Source organism: Lactuca serriola, chromosome 5 (assembly GCF_051521515.1).
Source record: "Lactuca serriola cultivar US96UC23 chromosome 5, Lser_US96UC23_V15, whole genome shotgun sequence".
Taxonomy (NCBI): domain Eukaryota; kingdom Viridiplantae; phylum Streptophyta; class Magnoliopsida; order Asterales; family Asteraceae; genus Lactuca; species Lactuca serriola.
This window is the reverse complement of record NC_136412.1, coordinates 358,014,604-358,031,818: the sequence shown is the minus strand read 5'-3', so window position 1 is coordinate 358,031,818 and position 17,215 is coordinate 358,014,604.

The following is a 17,215-nucleotide window of genomic DNA, read 5'->3' as shown; positions in this document are numbered from 1 at the left end:
GTTGACCCGTGAACCCAAATACTAACTAGAACACGACCTGTTTATTAAGCGGGTTGACGGGTCATAAATCTCAACCCAGACCCGTTTATTTTCATGTCGGATCGCGTTTCATGTCGAGAATTGTCACTCCTACACCTAATAGTTGATATGTATGTTGAGTTGTGAGTTTGTTGATGTATGCATTTTATGTTTGATGGAATATGAGGTATACTGAGGAACTTATTAAACTTTATACTTACGTTATTAAATTAAATGTTTTTCAAATTGTTATGAGGGAAGGACACACTGTGACTATACACTCTCATCGGTGGTATTTTGTTAATTGGAGATTTTCACCGGTTTTATTTAACTTTATGAATTTGAAACCAAATAATGCTATGATATGTTTTCAAGAAATTAGTTTTGAATGTTTAATCGCGTTTTTAATGAAAATTTTGGTTTGAAATTTAAGACATTACATCTTTATTATTAAGACTACATTTGTTCTAGAAATTTTTTGTCCAAAATGTGTGTGTAATCTGAAACGTCCTAAATGTGTTCGACATTTCATGTCTCCGAAATTTACTCTAATAAATGAAAGTTTTTTTTGTCACATGTCATACTCTCATTCAATTTGCCAATGTCATTTTATGGTTATTTTGAACTAATTTCTTTTCCACGTGTCATTTTATGGGTTTTTCTATTTTAATAAATTCTATATAATATTTTAATGTAATAATTACAATAAATCTACTCTAATAAATAAAGATTTTTTTTTCACATATCACATTCTCATTCAATTTGCCAAATGTCATTTTATGAGTTTTTTTATTTTAATAACTTCCACATAATATTTTAATGTAATAATTACAAAAAATATAATAATAAATGAATATAAATTTCATTAATGAATTTACCTTCTTATTTCAAAATTCTCAAATTAAAACTCATTAGTTTATTTTGTTTATTTATTTAAATTTAAAAAAAATCAATTTTAATAATTCATTATTTCTTTATTTTCTTATAAATCCAAAGTTATTAAATATTTAGACTTTTATATTTAATTTTTTTTAATTAACTCATGTAGTACATGAATCTATAATTAGTGGTATACATGAATCTATAATTAGTGGTATTATATGAGTTTGAATCACACTTACATGTGGTTCCAAGTTGGATTAACCATGAAGACAACACTTAAAAACAAACCGAAAAAATAGCGAAATACCGAGTTCCGGACTATATGGTTAGTTTGAAAAAATTGACTATTTATAAAAAAATCATTTAAGATATGATTAGTTTATTCGATTTTCCTAAAGTTAATAACTCGTTTAATAAGATTTAAAGAGGTTTCTTACCCAAAGTAAAATAGACTCTCTCTGTCGATATGAGTCATATCTGGTGACTGCTACATTATTATGTGAATTCATAAAATATATTGGTTATAGAACATGGACCCCATTTTTGTCAGTTTTCTTACAATTGCTGATCCACATGATTACTCAATTCCTACAAACAAATAATTGCCTCAGTAGTCATTTGTTGACCTACAGCCCAAATTAAAAATTAAGAATCATTTTGATAAGGATTTTTTGTTTTCAATTTTTACGTTTTCGTTTATATTTATTTTATTAAACTGGATAAAGGTTTGATGGAAAATGATCTTTAAATATGTTTAGTTGTTTACGTATTAGGTTGAAAAAAATGGAAATCAGTTTACAAATTTTTGTTACATATATGTTTAAGTTATAGATTAAATGTCTTTTTGTGGTTCAGGGTTTAGAAACCGTGTACATGTTTTATTCTTGAATTAATATTTTTAGAACGACATTGATATTATTATGCTATCAAGAACTCACAAAAAAATAATAAAATAAAATCATTTTGTCAAGAAACTAACATTATTAAGGTGATGAAACAGTTTGGTTTAACTTCTCTATGTATTGACCTCTATTATCTATTATGTTGCCCGGTTGTTGCTCGGCGCAACTTATTGTCCAATTGCCTTCCAACGATATGTGTTGACCTCTATTATGTTTACCAAATTAGAATGAATGCAGTTTAATTCATATTGAAAAGTAAACTGATTGTTCCATTTAAAAATTTATTAACACACACACACACACACACACACACACATATATATATATATATATATATATATATATATATATATATATATATATATAGGTTCAAATGTGGACTGACATCTATTGTGCGGACGTGTGGACATTGTTATTCCGTGAGAATGACAAAGAAAATATGTTGTTTGATAATGTGGATACGTTCAATCATACATAACTATTGTAATTATCATGCATTCTCACCAATTAAATCATCTATAAGGTTGTTTACTAATATGAATACGTTCAACCATACACAATTATTGTCATTTCCATGTATTTTCACTAATTTTTATTCATTTTTGTTCTCACGCATCGTTTTTCACTCATTTTCATTCTTACAGAATATGAACCAATAAACAAACATTCTGACAGAATGAGAATAATAATAAAAAAAAGTCTATAATAACCTTATAGACTTCTTCCCATAACACATCCAAAAGAACCATGCAAATATGCATATGGTAGGTGTCAAAGAAAGTTATCAAGCCTACTAGAGGTCTAATATAAACAAAATATTCGAAATACATAGATGTTGGGGATAAATTATTAAATCAGAAATAATATGAGCTCAAAACCAATAGGAAGAAGCTAACAATGAAAAAAATTGTGTTTTTTTAAAATGAAGTTAATTTTGATGGTTCTATACCTAATATTATGTACATGACAGCCACATATTCACTTTTCCCACACACACACACACACACACACACACACACACACACACACACACACTATATATATATATATATATATATATATATATATATATATATATATATATATATATATATATATATAAAAGGTGCAAATCAATAGACAATACATAAAGGTTTGGAAACTCTAAACGGTAACAAACACGAAACAAAAATGACAAGACTCAACGGTAACAAAGAAAAACACAAACAATTTATGTTCTTAAGCATTTTCGCAGATTCCTTCATAAACTTTATTAAATCTCAAAAACTATAATAAAAACCTATAATGGACTACACTAACATGGCTTCTGGTTCACATAATATTTTTGGAATTAATGAAAAATGTCAAAGTAATTAGAATAAGAAGAAATTGAAATTTGAATGAATGGTAATCCGTTATGCGTTTGGTTGAAATAATTGTTTTCTCTTTGGTTGACACATTTGCCAAATGAATTGGAAAAGTAACTATATAATATGACTAAAACACCCTTTTGTCGGTTTTTAAATTATTATTAGTTTTAATAAAAATGACAAAATTTTCATGTAATTAAAAATTTCATATATTAAACTCTTACCCACCGAAGCCTATGTTTTTTGTTGACTTTGTACATGATATATAAATCAAAGAGATAATTTACAAAATGGAAATATATAACTACACTTGATAAAAACACTTTATAAATACACATATTTATGGTCGGTCTATGGCTATTTAGTAAGGAGTTAGGTGCATTTTTAAAGAGATAAAGAAAGAAAGGAAAAACATATATGTATATGTATGTACATGTATTTGTATATGTATGTATGTGAATCCATATGTATTGGAAAGAGTATGGGCATAGACATATGTGTAAGTGTGGGTGCGGGTGTGGGTGCGGGTGTGGGTGTGGGTGTGGGTGTGGGTGTGGGAGTGGGTATGGGTGTAGGTGTGGGTGTGTCTGTAAGTATGGGTATGGTTAGGGTGAGGTTGAGGTTGAAGTAGGATGTAGTGGGTGGGTGTAGCTATGGGTATGGTGGATATGCATATTTGGGAGGGATAAGGGCAATGTAAAGATGGGTGTTTGTGTTTAGTGAGGTGGGGTATGGTTAGGGTGAGAGTGTGTGGTTTTAGGGTGAGGTTGGAGGTAGGGTGTCATGGGTGTAAGTGAGAAGGGGATATGGTGAGGATGGTTATTGGTGAGAGTGTGGGTATGGTGCAGTGGATATGGGTGTGGGTAGGGTGGGGTGTCACAACTAGCATTTTAGCTAGGAAATTTTGGTTCCATGTAAACATCAAGTACTATAAGACTTGTACTCTAAGTGAATATCATGCTATATGCTAACATGAAACCGTCCATTTGAATCCAAACTCTTGATTTAAGTTCAAAACCTAATACAATACGTGTCATATAGTCAACTATGGGTTGAAAACCCTAGAAATCCCGGTTCAAGTTAATATGGACTAGGATTCTCTTATTGGGCCTAATGGACCAATAAACTTTCATTTTGACTATTCTAGGCCAAGGAACTCCATTTGGACCCTAATTAGACCCACATTCATCAAACCAAAGTATTTTGGGTCATATGGGCCTGGAATAATCCATCTTATTTTCTAATGGGCCATAACTAGTTTCAATAGCCCTAATAGGTCGTAAACTACATTATTGGGCTTTTATTGGGCCATGAACACCAATGAGAACCCAATGGGCCGAGAACCATCCATTTGGGCCTCATGATATCAAAATCAAGCAAGTGGGGCCCAAAACTTTTCTTCTTTCTTTTCCTTTCTCCAAAAATCTTGACCCATATAAATAAAAAAAGAAAAAAAAAGATAAGATAAGATAGTGATTAGTGTGTTGACACCTCACTAATAACCATCAAGTATCAATGTATTATTTAGCATATATCCATGCACCTATCTAGAATCCCCCATGCAAAAACCACCTTGCCCTCTCTCTTCTTCTAGTATCGGCCGAAACCCCCACCTCACCACCATCATTTTTACTTTCAACCTCACCCAAGAATTCTCCCTAGAGCTCTAAAGAAAATCCTTCCTTTTCCTCCTCAAATTTTTGTGAATTTGTGCGTGTGTTTCAAGGAACTTCATCAAAAATCCATCCATCTTGGTAAGCTACTTTCACTCAAGAAGTTATACTTCATGTTATGTTAAAATTGTTACTCATTAGCTCTTCAAACTGTGACTTATGCATCATGAAGCTCTTAGAACTCGAAGAACTCATCAAGAGGGAGACTAGGCCGAAAACAACATCATCTCCTCTCATCTCTTCATCCAAAGTTGAATCCAAACCCCAATGTGAGTTCATACCCCTTGTTTTTCGGTTTTACTATGTTTTAGGAGAGGATACAAGTTGCTTATGTGATAGATCTATGTGTTTGTGCATGTTTATGTGTGTTTTCTAAGTTATATGTGGTGATTATGTGAAGAAACTTCATAGATCTCGAAAGCCCTATCAAGTATTGACAACAGTTGTAAACTAAAACACTTTATGCAACTTACCATAAGGATGTAAGTGTTAAACATGTTAAGGATGATGAAAAACTAAACAAAATCTTGTAAAGGGACCATTTTTGACAAATAAACAAAAAAATAAAGTTTTTATGATACTTACGATTTTACATGGACTAAAAGAGTCACACACACACACACACACATATATATATATATATATATATATATATATATATATATATAAATGGTTCTTCAAGATAATCATAGTTTTAAAAGGGCCACAGGTGTTAAATTTCACATAATGGGCCTTAATATGGGCCTTCACGGTTCCATTGGGCTTAATTTGTAAATTTATGATTTTTATGGATTAAATTGTGATTTAACACAAATTTGAGCCAAAAAGGTAAATTTACGGTTTTATGGGCTGAAAATGTCACTTTATTTGGATTTGGGCCTAAAATGTTATTTTCACAAAACTTGGGCTGAAAATGTCATTTTTATCTAAAATGGGCTGAAAATGTAAATTTCACAAAACTTCAAGATAATCATAGTTTTAAAAGGGCCACAGGTGTTAAATTTCACATAATGGGCCTTAATATGGGCCTTCACGGTTCCATTGGGCTTAATTTATAAATTTATGATTTTTATGGATTAAATTGTGATTTAACACAAATTTGAGCCAAAAAGGTAAATTTACGGTTTTATGGGCTGAAAATGTCACTTTATTTGGATTTGGGCCTAAAATGTTATTTTCACAAAACTTGGGCTGAAAATGTCATTTTTATCTAAAATGGGCTGAAAATGTAAATTATATATAAATAGGCTGAAAATGTTTTATAATAATGGGCCGAAAACATCAATTTATATATACTTGGGCCAAAAATGTTAATTTATATACACTTGGGCCGAAGATGTCAATTTTCATGATATTGGGCCAAAAATGTTATTTTTAACCAAAATGGGCTGAAAATGTCATTTTATTTAGATAAGCCCATAAATGTAAACTTTTGATCTTAAGGGACCTAAAGTGTCAACCTTACCAAAAATGTGCCTAAATTGTAAACTTTCAGCTTAATGGGTCGAAAATATGACTATTACAAAAATTAGGCCTTTTATGTTATTTTGGTAAACAATCGAACAAAAACAAACAATGTAATAACAAACAGACTAAATACATTGATTACATGTCTTTTGGGGCCTAATACTTAAGTTACATGTTTATTGGGCCTTAAGGGTCCATTTACATGCTTATTTGGCTTGGAATGTACATCACATGTTTATTGGGCCTTTGTGGTCCATTTACATGTCAATTGGGCCTGGAAATAATTTACATGCTTAGTGGGCCTTAACTGTCCTTTTACATGTCTGTTGGACCTCATACATTCTTATACATACTTTTGGGCTTTGCAAACTTAATACATACACGGAAACATGATACATAGTGTAATACAATACTCACGCGAACACAGTTAAGGATCTAGTGAGTCATGTCGGTTGACATCTTTTGAGTGTACAATCGTAGCCTGTAGTTATAACCAGAGAGTCTCCTGGAGGGAGAGCGATAGTTTGTGTATAGATCTATACGGGGTCACACCCCACACCTGAGCTGTTTGCTACAGTTAGACTAGGCCAGTCTAGGGTGACAAACCTTACCTTAAACAAGTCAGCGCCTGAAAAACACCACGACAGGCGAATTCGTCATAATCAAGTATGGTTAAACCGACTCACATAGAGATTAACTCCATCATAATTTTACGGAACATATATGAAATCTTGTCGATATGAAAACATACATACACTGATATTCGATCTTAGGGTTTGAGACCGCGATACTTTTGTAAACAAAAAGTATCAGATTTTCTGGGGAAACATACAGTTAAACAATACCTTCTACTTACAACAGAAAATACAAGATCTTTTTTTATTACATTTTTATACATTCCAAAAATAGAAAACACACATGCATTAGTACTTGATCTTGACACATCACTTTCAAACCATTTTTCAAAAAATATCGGATTTTCTGGCATTTTTACGAACAATACAAAAATTTTCATTCAATCATGCTTATGAACTCACCAACATTATATATGTTGACATTTTCAAAATAACTTGTATTCTCAGGGAATCGTTAAGCGGAAATGTCTACAAGAACATGTGGAATTTGTCGTGTTTTGTTATCATCATACATTGAATATTTTGGCATGTAATCTACGATACTATACGTGATGTAAACAATGATGGTTTTATTTTGATATGTATGATGATGTTGATGTCTTGTTTCAATTATATACATTGCGATGATATTACAAGTTGAAGTCACCCAAGCCCCGGGACGTTTTCGCCATCTGGTTCGGGGGTGTGATATGGGGTATGGTTAGGGTGAGTGTAGGTGTAAGTTTGGGTGGGGGTGGGGTGGGTGAGCATGTAGGAGAGAAAATGATAATTTATTTTAATTTGATGAATCATAGTTAGAATAAAGAAGATCTAAGAGGGTATTTTTGTATTTTTAATAAAATATAAAAAAAAAAACAAAATCTAAAATCTTTGCTCCTAGCCAAAAAATGACAATTCATTCAACCACTAAATTGAATGGAATTTATAAAATTCTAATTCCTTTAATTTTGGCAGCAAACACAACTTTCTACTTGAATTAACATTTCAATTCATCAAAATGTATTTAAAATTATTATCCTAGCTAATAAGGATAATAATAAAATACTAAAAATTACTCAAAATAATATTTCATCATTAATCAAGATAACACAAACCAACTTTAATATCTTTTTAATTAAATAAACCTAATATATGATCATTGCATCTGTAACATCCGTGATTCCAAGGTATTGCTAATTTATTTAATCTTGCTTTTATTTGTTTCGAACCATGAAGTTGTTTGGACTTAGAGGTTCGGCCTCTTCGTGTTTGGGCGAGCTAAAGTCGTACGCTAGGCGTAATCCTGGAGTAGTAAGATCAAGGTAAACGCGGAGCCATGCACGTACGCGCAACGTACTAAGTGGTACACGTAATGTATGTGTGCTAACTCGAAACACTAATTGTTAGGGTTCAAGCCATATAAATATGTCATTATGTCCCATGCCCCAGCCTCCTTAGCTCAGAAACCTTAAAATCTAACCCTTATCATCCATGTGTGTTCTTGACCTTGTGGAGTTCAGTTTTGGTAGCTTAGAGCTTTGGAAAGAAGAAGAGGAAGTTGGTGAAGTAGAGTTAGTGAAGCTTGAGCTTGAAGATCCGAAACATCATCATCATGTATCACTCATTTGAGGTATAAAGTTCAGAACTTGCCTTATGAATGCTTAGATCACTTGTGTTTGAGTTTTTGACCTTTTTGGTCCCATGGATGAACCTTTATTGATCAAAGTCGTTTCTTAAGCTTACGGTTGCCACCCTTGGTGTTATTTGAGTCCCTAAGTCATAAAGTTGCCATCTTGGAGGTCTTGAAGCATCCATGCATGAGTATTTGTCATTTTTAAGGAAGTAGGTCATTATATTCCAAGTATGGGTTCATTTGGGGGCATGCAAGCCACCAACTGGTAGACTTTATGGGTTAAGACCCTTCATTGGACTCAGATCTGTGTTTGGAGCCTCAGATCTTAAGGGTTTAAGTGCTTTTGGGATTTTGGCTTAATATCAGAGTACAATGGGAGTACAAGCTCGTACGCACAACGTACAAGCCATGCAGCCTGTACGCTTAGCGTACAGATGAGTACACCCCCGCGTACTCACTGAATTGGGCTTTGTGTTGTTTGGGCCTCGGTTTGGGTCACTTTCATGTATTAGTGACTTGGGTCGTGGTGTACCATCTCGAACTGGACCAATGGTCTAGAGAAAACATTATTGGGCCTTAAGCTAACGCCCATGCAAAAGGATTAGGCCCAATGGGAAAGTGGGCCATATATTAGGCTCCATGGGATTGTTTATCTTTTGGGCCATGGGTTGTGATTTAAAGACCAAGTTATGTTGGGGGTAAAATAGTCTTTTACCCCAAGTAGGGATTTTTTGTAAATGGGGTAAAATAGTCTTTTACTCTGATTTTATGGCAATTGATACATTGATTTTTATTTAAATGTTTGGATGATATTGGAAAATACTATTTTATCTATTATTAAAATGAAATTTTTGGGACCATATTTTTTAATGTTACAACATCATTATCCCCTCTTTTGAAAAGATTCATCATCCAATCTCTATCTCTAACCCCGAGCTTTCGTCTCTAACCTTGAGTCTTCGTCTTTTAATTCCTTATACCCATGATATCCACATAGCTAACAACTTCCAAACTTTAAAAGGAACATGAATGTACCAATCAGGAAAACACTCTCGATCAAATATACTTTAATATAATCATTAGTTGCTTTAATTTTTATTTATTGAGTAACTTTAGTGAATTATCATGTTTATAAAAATGCAAAAACCTAAATCATTGCGGACATTATAGTCATCGATTTACATAATCATGAACTTGGGGATATTATATGATTTTCATTAACAACTTCTTCTTCAATCGTTTTGCCTTCATATTAAGTGTCGTAGATAAGTTCCGTATCATAAACAGAGTTAGCGTCACAAAATAGATCGGTCATGTCTCCCTTCTCCGTGTTCCATATGATCGGTACAAATTCATAAAAACTTGGTTAACATGCTTAAGAAGGATATCCATCCCCTTCCTCGTCCCGAATGCTCAAGTGGAATCTAGATTCTTGATTGACGAATTCCATTGGAGTTCGATTTCTTTCACTCATCGTCAAAAGTATTCGATCACAATGTTTTCTCGCTCTACAAATATTGTGGGTCTAGAGTGTTATCCGTTCCATCTTCATGCTCGGCGACGCAATGATTTATAGCTTTTTGAGTTCTTCAACGACCGTCCATCTCATCTCATATTTGATACTAAATAATGTGGAATAAACATAGAACGAAAATGATTGTACTCAACGGTAACAAAGAGCATTCGTTGTGCTTAAGAATTTTCATAAACTATTATATAAAATAAACTCTATTAAATCTCAAAAACTAGGAAACCTATATCGTTGTTTCTTAATTCTCAAAAACTAAGAAATATCTAATTTAAAAAGACACATTGATTTATAAATTTCTATCTTGAACTTTTAATTGTTCAACCCCAACCAAATATCACTGCAAAAAGACGTTAAATCCCTGTCATCGATCTTTTTTTACAACAAAAAAATGTTCACACTTTTAGCACTTACAAAATTAAATGCTTTAAAAATAGGGTTCAGATCCGATAGGAACCCAAAAATTTATAGAAACCGTGATGACTATTTTCTACCAATTATTCCGTCAATGACACAAATCGTTGAACACATTTACTTGGTTGTGACACGTGCACGACGCACATCCATGAAACGTAATACGATATCGATGGAATAATCATGTGCGACGAACGTCCACGGAACGTCATTTACATGAGCTTTTCTTTTCTTTCTCATTTATTTTTTTTTCTCGTTTTTATTTTTATTTTTCGTTAAAAAAAATTAAACAGATATATGCTCGGTTTTAAAGTTTTTAATTTTTTTTCGTTTTTATTATTTTTTATTATTTTTTGTTTTTTTTTAATTTGTTTCGTTTTTTTAATATCTTTACTACATTCTTGAAGATATTAGAGTTTTTTCTTTATTTTTGTTTTTATTTTTTGATATTTTTGCTTTTATATTTTTTTTTTTAATTTTTAAACTAGATATTGGTTTGAGTTTTTAATGTTTAACAATTATAAAATTTTAACAAGAAGAATATTAAGGATTATAATATTTTCCGTTCATACTTTTTTTGAATCATATTATTTTTGGATCATAAAATTTTGAATCAAATTATTTTGAATGGTAGTATTTTGAATCATAACGACATTATGCATCATACATTTTTGGATCATGTTAATTTGGATGATAATACATTGAAATAAATAAAGTTTTTGTTCGATACAACATATGATCATTATATTTTCTGAATCATTTAATTTTAAATCATAAAAAATATAATATATAAGGATCATTAAATATTTGAATCAAAATATTTTTAGATCATAACAAGTTAAGGATTATAAACATATATATATTTTTTAAACAACTTAAGTATCATTAAATATTTGAATCATAATATTTTTGAATCATAAATATTTTGAATCATCTCTATTTAGATCATATTATTTTAAATATTTTTTTAAAAACTTTTAATCTTTTAAAATAAAGTTTGGTATCTAATTATTTAAAAAAATCTTTTTACAAAGTCATGAGAATAATGAGTAGAAGTATTCCTTAAATTTTTACAATTTTTGGAGAACTTTTTTCTAGGGTTTTATATAAATATAAAAAAAAAATTCAAAATTTCAAGATTGTGCTCATTTTTTAGATAATTAAATTTTTAAAAATTTGATTTTTTTAGATTTTTTTCAAAGATGACCGAAAAACTAAACGGGTGGAAAAAAAATTCATCAACCAATAAGGGTTTGACACTTATCATGGTAGGGGTGGGGGTACGTATCATTGTCTGGAGAGGCCATAATGGCCGAATTTTTTTTTTCTTTTAATCATTTTGTTTTTGTCACTTATACCTTCCATATAATTAACATTCCTCGTAAATTATCAATATCTCGCAATTAATTACCAAAATGTCATATCATCTAGCGAGATTTTGACGATAAATAAAATCAAATCTTGGCCATTTGTTTTTTTTTTTCAATCTTAAGACCAAAAATTGTAATCGCGTTTACTACCATTTTTCGAATTCCTATTTGATCATTGTTCTTAAAAATATTCAACTACATGCTTATTTATACTTTTAGTCTATATTTCGATTTAAAGCACTAAGTAAAACTTTATAAGACACAAAGTTAAAGAGAGGTTATGTTTATAAAAAAAACAACCAACTTACGGACTTTATGGATTGTAGACTTTATATTGATGCTTCCTTTACTAGTAAAAATAATACTATATATTATAAGAAGACAATTTATTAAACCGAGTATTAAGATCATCCGTAATGGGGTGTTTAAAAGTGGATATCCAAAATTTTGGATATTTGAAATTTCGGATGGTAGCTTTTGCTATTCGAATTCATATCTGAAATTTTGGATACGGATTCGGATATCCGAAATTCTAAAAGAAATTGAGTAATTTAACCCTTATAAACGAGTATTATAATAAAAATAACCAACATAATTTTTTTTTTGGAAAAATAACCACTTTCTCCATAATATTGTATTTCAGAGTAGGCACGATCATTCCAGAGTTGGGTCGTTCACAAGTATCGAATCCGAAATCTGACAATCGTACGTTCCATACTGACAAAATGTATCCCGGACTATGGATGTCGGAATACAATATTTTAGAGTATTTAAGTTTATTCTGGAATTGGTTGTGGTAGGTAGACATTGTACGTTCCAGACTTAAAAGTGTACTCCGGGATGTAAGGATATTCCGGAGTTGTAAAATTATGGTATTTGTGCGTTCTTTGTTACCTATATGCAATCTATTTGTCTGTATCTTCATCACTGTTCTTTGATAGTTTGTGTAATCTAGAAGAATGTGTATGTATACAAAATTTTCAAGTACTAGTTTCTAGTGGAGGGGAATAGCAACGTATCGAGAGATCTGTTGATACATGAAAGTGACCCTCTTGCAATCTGAAGCCAAGACTAAACCGAAGTCAAGTGCATTCCGAGATGTGATGTGTTTCAAATTGAAGCAACTTCTGAGATGAAGACTAGTATGAGAAGCACCTAGTAGTCAGTGCTATTTTGAGTTTGTATTAGCTTTTAATGCTTCTTGTCTTTTAGTCTTTGTTTTATTAGGACAGGATCAAGAAAATTTGTCTGTCAAGTTTTTGACTTTGCAGCTTTGCAAAGTGATGCAGACTTGTTGTTTCTCTTTTATTCCTTGTTGTCTATTTAAGGAGAAGTTATTTATATGCAATGTATGATTTGAGGAACATTCTCTTTCACATCAATACTAATTATTTTGCAAGTCAAATCATTATCTCTATCATTGTTCTTAAATTATGTTTACTTTGTTCATACTCACTCTTATTTACTTGAATATTTTGTTGATCTATCATTTCGAGACAAAACTGGTTTACTAGACTTGACTGGACTTTTAATATTAGCAGCAGACATTGATCTTAAAATTGAATTCAAGGATTGAGTTTTCAATCCTTGTCCGTGCATAATTTTTCCACTCTAAATTGGTATTAGGACCTAAGTGGTTGTCAGTTGAATCCATAAGAACAAATTATAGTTTATTTGAGATTACGTTGGTATCTCAATCATTTCTATGTGCAGGATAAAATTTCTTCTATAAATCACTTCAGCTCTAATTGTCACACCCCAAATTTCAAGACCAAAAATTTTATTTTTAATTCAAAGATTCATAAAACAGATTACTGAAAATGCCATCAATGTTATCTCATATCATGAAAATCATAAGTCAACCATCTCAAAAACATATCATAGTAAAATAATGTCAGAGTATAAATCCCAAGAATCTCATGTGCGGAAAATCATGTGTGCGATGCGCTGCTATCGTGTCGGCTCCTTTCCCTTCGAAGAAGAAGGACCTGAACCAAAACTGAAAACTGTAAGCACAAAGCTTAGTGAGTTCCCCCATCATACCACATACCATACAATAACATATTGTCTAACATGTCCGGGTACTGGACTACCCCTTCGGTCTCTTTCAACCGCTAACTGCCTAGCATATCATGGTGCTGGCCTACCCCTTCGGTCTCTTTCAACTGGTAATTTGCCTAACATATCAGGGTGTCGGCCTACCCCTACAGTCCTTTTGACCGGTACCTCGCCTAGCATGTCAGGGAGCTGGCCTACCCCTTCGATCCTTTCGATCAGTATTGGGGACTATTTCACCCCTGCTTCTACCATATAACATCTAGCTCATAAACACATAAGTCATATACTACCTAGCTTATCCGGGTGCTAGCATACCCCTTCAGCCCTATCGACCGGGAGTGGGGTCTATCCTACCCCTCCTACCACTATCATATAATATCGACCGGGAGTGGGTTTAATGCTTCCAAACCATAATTCTAGTCCCCTTGGACTAAGTTACCACATAAAGTTGCTAACTTTACCTCCATGCATGGTGTCATGAAGTTAGAAACACCAAAACTAAGCTATATAAGGGATCTAGGACATGGGGAAGGGCCAAGGCTTGATAAAGATGTAAACTTTAAGCCTCATAAGCTCACGAGTGCCTAGATCTGAAGTCAAAACCTCATGATACCCACAAATCCCGAAAATGACTTCAATATGGCCCAAAAGTAACAAAATACAACCTTAAATGAAGATCTAATCAAAGGAAAGCCAAGGTATCAACTTTATACCTCAAATGAGTCAGAAATGTAGCTAAACTTCCGGATCTACTAGCTTTCTCTCGAATCCTCAAGCTTCTCCTTCCTTCTTAAGCTTCAAAATCACCAAGAACACACAAAAAAGGCTCAAGAACACACACAGGTGGATCAGGGTTTCGTGGCTAGGGTTTGGAGTGATGGAGGCTACAAATGAGGCCACCCTTTGGAGGTTAAGGTGCTTAAATAGGGTGAAAAATCCTGATATAAGGTTTTCACACTGGCAGCCCTACTCGTCGAGTAGATTTCAAGTCCCGCGTCCAAAAATCCATTCATACTCGACGATTTTAGGGCCTCCAACTCGTCGAGTCCCTTTGCAAAAGTGACTAATTTGATTTAAAATACATACCAGGATCCGGGAGTTAAAAATCTCCCCCAGTTATTTTAGACTTTGTCCTCGGAGTCTGCTGTGTCTGGGAATAGCTTTGGGTAGTGCTCCCTCATCTCATCCTCCGGCTCCCAAGTCTATTACAAGCCCTTACGGTGCCGCCATTGCACCTTCACCAATTCTACTTCCTTGTTTCTTAGTGCCTTCATCTTCCTGTCGAGAATAGCTACAGGCCTCTCAATGTAGTTCAAACGGTTATCCACCTGAATATCCTTTAGAGGCACCATTGTAGAGTCATCTATCAAGCACTTACGTAGCTGGGAGACATGAAAGGTGTTGTGGATCTGACTAAGCTCGGCTGGCAGATCCAGCCTGTATGCCACCCTATCCACCCGAGCTATAACCCTAAAAGGACCAATGTACCTGGGGGCCAACTTTCCCCGCTTCCTAAACTGGATGAAACCCTTCCAAGGTGACACCTTCAGGAGGACCATATCTCCTACCTGAAACTTCAGGTTTGAACGACGCTTGTTGGCATAACTTTTCTGCTGACTCTGATCAGTCTGAAGCCTGCTCCGGACCGGGTGGATCCTCTATGTCGTCTTGAATACCACTTCAGTACTCCCTATGACCCTCTGCACAACCTCATCCCAGCATATCGGGGTTATGCACTTCCTCCCATATAACATCTTGAAGGAAAGATGGTCAATGCTCGTGTGGTAGCTATTATTGTAGAAAAACTCTGCCAAGGGAAGGTAGGTATCCCAACTACCACCGAAGTCTAATATGCACGCTTACAGCATATCCACCAAAGTCTGGATGGTCCGCTGACTCTGACCATCCGTCTGTGAGTGAAAAGCAGTGCTAAAGTGCAGATGAGTACCCAACTTGTCATGAAATTTCTTCAAAAATCTGGAAGTAAAGCGTACGTCTCAGTCAAAAATCACGGAGACTGTAACTCCGTGTCGAGCTACTACCTCTCTGATGTAGATGTCGCCAACATCTCGGCCAAAATGCTCTCCTGGATCAGAATGAAATAAGCACTCTTGGTCAATCGATCCACAATGACCCAAATCGAATCCACTCCTCGTGTGGTCCTGGGAAGCTTTTTGATGAAACATAATAATGTCCTCCCACTTCTACACAGGGATATCCAATGGATACGTCTTGTCATGAGGCCTCTGGTGCTCTGCCTTGACCTTCCTGCAGGTCAAACATCTCTCAATGTACCAAGCTACATCCCGCTTTATGCAGGGCCACCAGTAATCAGAGTGAAGATCTATGTACATCTTCGTCGCCCCGTGATGGATGGAAAATTTGGACTTGTGTGCCTCCTCCATCAGGATCTGGCGCACACCGCCTGCGTATGGAACCCACACTCTGCGATGAAGTGTCAACATCCCATGGCTATCATAGTTGAAGGAGGAAATTTGTCCCACTCTACGCTCACGCTTCCGGTGTTCCTCCTTCATTGCCTCTTTTTGGGCCTCCTGGGTCTTCTCCAGAAGCGGAGTCACTACAGTCATCCTCAGAAATATGTCTTTGATCAGGGATGTGAATGCCTTGTAGCTAAGTGCATCACCCAAAACATTGGCCTTCCCCGGGTGGTAGTGGATCTCACGGTTGTAATCCTTCACCACATCTAACCACCGATACTACCTCATGTTCAGATTCGGCTGATCCATTAGGTACCTCAAGCTCTCGTGGTTCGTGTAAATGGTACAACGGACCCCATATTGGTAGTGTCTCCAAATCTTGAGGGCGAAAACAATCGCCCCTAACTCCAGATCATACGTCAGGTAGTTCGCCTCGTGAGGCTTCATCTGCCTCGAGTCGTAGGCGATGACGTGCCCCTTCTGCATCAATACTCTACCCAGACCCGAAATGGACACATCGTAGTATAATACAAAATCCTCAATTCCTTCTGGCAGGGCTAAAATTAGCACCTCGCACAACCTCTACCTTAATGTCTCGAATGCTACCTGTTTCTCAAGCCCCCAACGAAATACAACGACCTTCTTCGTCAACCGGGTCAAGGGTACTACTATTTTGGAGAAGTCCTGTATAAATCTCCGATAATAGCGTGCTAACCTGAGGAAACTCCGAATCTCAGATGGAGACTTTGGAACCTCCCGTCTAATCACGACCTTTACCTTGGTCGGGTCGACCAGAATACCGTTCTGGTTGACAGGGTGCCCCAGAAACTACACCTCGCGCAACCAGAACTCGCACTTGGAGAACT